Raw genomic sequence first — 4,503 nt, forward strand, 5'->3', positions numbered from 1 at the left:
CCACCCCACTGCCCCTCCCATGGCGTCTTCTTCCACCGAAACCACCCTATCCATGAACACAATTCTTCACCTCATTACCATTCGCCTCTCTCCCTCAAACTATCTGCTGTGGGTCAACCAAATGACCCCTCTCCTTATTTAATCTTTTTGATCATATAGACGGCTCCTCTCAAGCCCCGCCATCCCACCTTGTGGTTGATGGCAAGCCTACTCTCAATCCGGCTCATGCGGAATGGCTAGTTGCGGATCAACGGGCTATTATTTTGCTTCAAGCCTCTCTCACCGAGGAGGCCTTCTCAGAAATTGTTGGCCTCACCACCGCTCATTCCATTTGGTTGGCACTTGAGGCTTCCTTTGGGAATTCCTCCATGGAACGTGTGCATAACCTTCGTGACACTCTTCGCCTCCTTACCAAGGGTTCTGCCTCGGTTTCAGATTTTGGTAGGCGTTTCAAGACCATTTGTGATCAATTAGCCGCTATAGGCCACCCCGTTGACGACGAGGACAAAAATCATCATTTTTTACGAGGACTTGGGGATCATTTGAGGCCTTCTCCTCTGCCATACGTGCCTCCGGGATGTCTCACTCCTTTCGTGACCTTCTTGCAAAGGCCGAGGGCCATGACATGTTCATTTCTTCGCTCCACAGTGGCTCCACCCCACCCGTCGCATTTTCTGCTGCTGCTGCCCCAGGCGCCTCCGCGGCTGCCACTGCCTCTCGTGGTCGTGGTCGTGGTGGTCGGGGTGGTGGTCATGGCGGGCGTGGTCGTGGCCGTCGTCCCCCTCATTGCCAACTTTGTCGGAATAATGGTCACTATGCAAGTCAATGTCCTCAACTCTCTTCTTTTGCATCTTCTCCTCCCGCAAATGATTCGGATTTGGTGAAGGCATTTTTAGCCAAATGTAATGTTTCAACTTCTGTCCCGGATTGGTATGTGGACTCTGGTGCTTCCGATCACATGGTTTCATCCTCCGCCTCGGTTAATCAACCCGTACCTTTTGGTGGTGATGGCTCGGTCCATTTTGGGAATGGCAATACCCTTCCTATCTCTTCTATTGGATCCTCTTCTCTTAATAATGGGATTCGTTTGCAGGATGTTTTGGTGGTTCCGCAACTCACCAAAAATTTATTATCGATTAGCAAATTGACATATGATAATAATGTGGATGTTCTTTTTTCAAAATTTTACTGTGATATTCAGGACCGGAAAACGAAACGGGTGCTAGCCCGAGGAAGGCGTGACCATGGATTATACGTTCTCTCCACCAAACCTCCTGCACGTGCTTGTTTTGCTAGTCGGGGGTCCAAGGCGTCGTTTGAGTTATGGCACTCTCGTTTGGGCCATGTGTCGTTTGACACCATTTTGTTATTAAATAAACTCGGACGTATTTTTGTTACATCTATTTTACCTAAGCCGGTTTTATGCTCTCCGTGCCAATTAGCGAAATCGCATCGTTTGCCATTTAATAATAATAATACACGTGCTATTGGAGTTTTGAATTTGGTCCATTGCGATCTTTGGGGCCCATCTCCGGTTACCTCGGTTGATGGTTATCGCTATTATGTTACCTTTGTGGACGATTTTTCTCGTTTTACGTGGTTTTACCCACTTAAAACAAAGGCCGAATTTTGCATGGTGCTTGAGACTTTTATTGTATTTGTGGAGACACAATTTTCGTCCAAAATAAAAATATTTCAAAGTGATGGTGGTATGGAATTTTTAAATAATCGGGTTAAGGACATTTTTCGCGCCCGTGGTATTTTTCACCAAGTCTCATGTCCCTACACCCCTCAACAAAATGGGCGGGTTGAGCATAAATATCGTCACATAGTCGAAACCGGCCTTGCCATGATGTTCCATGGCCACATTCCGACCTCTTATTGGGTGCATTCTTTTAGCTCGGCGGTATATATTATTAATCGTTTGCCCACCAAAGTGTTGGCCACCAAATCACCATTTGAAGTCTTGTTCAATCGAGTTCCGGCTTATGACACTTTTCACCCGTTGGGGTGTCGGGTTTATCCATATTTGCGCGACTATTCGCCCCACAAACTTTCACCCCGGAGCATCCCGTGCATATTTCTTGGTTATCACTCGCAATATAAAGGGTTTCAATGCCTTGATCCGGTGTCCTCTCGCATATTTATCACGTGCCATGCTCGGTTTGATGAGGTTAATTTCCCGCTTGGTGGCCCCACCGTTGCGACACCGCTTGCTTCTCTTCGCTTGCAAGAGTTTTTGTCGGATGTTCCGGTTGTTTCCGCACCTGCTCCGGCTCCGATCACTCCCCACGCATCTGCTGAGGCTGCTCCTTCCGGCCCGTGTCCGGCCTGCCCTGAGCCTGATCTGCATAGCATCGACCCGGCTGACCCGGTTGGCCCGACCGCTGATCCGGCAGCTCCATCTCCTACCCCCCCGCTCCATTCTTCTGATTCGGACTCCTCGAGCAGCTCTTCGTCTTCGTCTTCTGATGACGAAGGGGCTGCTGACCCGAACACTTCGCCCCCTCCACCTACGTCACCCACGGCTCCATCGCACCATAGATAACACGGGCCAAAGCGGGTATCTTTAAGCCTCGATACCGAGTTGATCTTGCGCATTTTGAGTCCCATGGCTTACTCTCTGCGGTTCTTTCTACACCCGATTCGACAAATTATTCTATTGCTATTAAGGATCCCAAATGGCATTCGGCTATGAAGTCTGAAATGCTTGCTTTACAACAAACTCATACATGGTCCTTGGTTCCCCATCCTAAGTCTTCCAATATCGTTGGTTGTCGTTGGCTATTTCGCACCAAATATCGGGCGGATGGATCCATTGAGTGCTACAAAGCACGCCTTGTGGCACAGGGGTTTAGTCAAGTTCCGGGTCTTGACTACTCTCATACCTTTAGTCCGGTGGTTAAAGCTGCAACTGTTCGAATTGTACTCACTCTTGCTATTATTAACGGTTGGTCTTTGCGGCAACTTGATGTCAATAACGCCTTTTTACATGGCACGCTTGGTGACACTGTCTTTATGCAACAACCGCCTGGGTTTGTTGATACTCGGTATCCGGATCATGTTTGCAAGCTTAATAAGGCTATTTATGGCTTGAAACAGGCCCCTCGTGCCTGGTTTCATCGTCTTAGCACGTTTTTGGTCGCCCATGGTTTCTCTTGTAGTCGGGCTGATCCTTCCCTTTTTATATTTCGCAAGGGTAGTTACCTCCTTTATTTGTTGGTATATGTGGATGATTTGATTCTCACCGGCTCTGACACCTCTGTTATCTCCTCTTTTGTCGCTCAGCTTCATGCCAAATTTCGCATCAAAGATCTTGGTTGTTTGAGTTACTTCCTTGGTCTTGAGGCGTCCCATCTTCCCTCCGACCTGTTTTTGAGTCAGGCTAAGTATGCTCATGATATTGTTTCACGTGCTGGTCTGCTCGATGCCAAACCTATGCCCACCCCGTTGGCTTCGTCTATTTCCATGGTTCGGGATGGTGTTTTATTTGATGACCCCACTCACTATCGTTCTCTGGTTGGGGCACTTCAGTACCTCACTATTACCAGGCCAGATATTTCTTATGCTGTTAACGAAGTCAGCCAATACCTTGCTGCCCCTACCGTTGATCATTTTCAGGCAGTAAAGCGACTCATTCGTTATGTCAAAGGCACCATTAATTATGGTCTCACCTTCTCGCACAACCATTGTTGGCTACTCTGATGCTGACTGGGCTCGTTGCCTCGATACTCGCCGCTCCACGTATGGGTACTCGATATTCCTGGGGGGTAATCTCGTGTCTTGGAGTGCTAAGAAGCAACCTACGGTTTCCCGCTCCAGTTGCGAGTCTGAAAATCGAGCCATGGCCAACACTGCTGCTGAACTTATGTGGGTCACTCATCTGCTTCGGGAGCTTCATGCTCTGCCGCCCGGTTCACCAACTCTCATGTGTGATAATCAGAGTGCATTATTTCTTACTCAAAATCCGGTGGCTCATAAACGCGCTAAACATATTGATCTTGATTATCATTTTGTTCGTGAGCTTGTGGCTTTCGACAAGCTTGTCACCATGTTTGTTCCTACTAAGCTTCAGGTGGAAGACATATTCACAAAGAGTCTCTCTCGACACCAGTTTGAACAGTTTCGTCATATGCTTCGTCTCGGTCCACCACCTTAAGCTTGAGGGGAAGTATTAGACCAAAGTGTTGTACCATACATTTAATTGTTTATATTTATTATTTGTGGTGTACCCTTGTAATTATTTATCTATAAATAAAGCATAACCCCATGATCATTGTCATGGAGAGTCATCTTTAATCTCATCATTTTCACAAGTAAATATATTTTGACAAACAACTAGTGGTGCACAAACCGGTTTTTTTTCAAACCAGTCCGGTTTTTAGAACTGGTTCGGTTCAAGTCAACATGGTCAACACCGGTTCAAGGCTAAACCGGTTCTTCAATAAAAATATATGAATTTTATAGACCGGTTCGGTTCCTCGAAAACCGATTCTTCAAACC

This window comes from Lactuca saligna, chromosome 5 (genome assembly GCF_052625555.1).
Source record: "Lactuca saligna cultivar CGN05327 chromosome 5, ASM5262555v1, whole genome shotgun sequence".
NCBI lineage: Eukaryota > Viridiplantae > Streptophyta > Magnoliopsida > Asterales > Asteraceae > Lactuca > Lactuca saligna.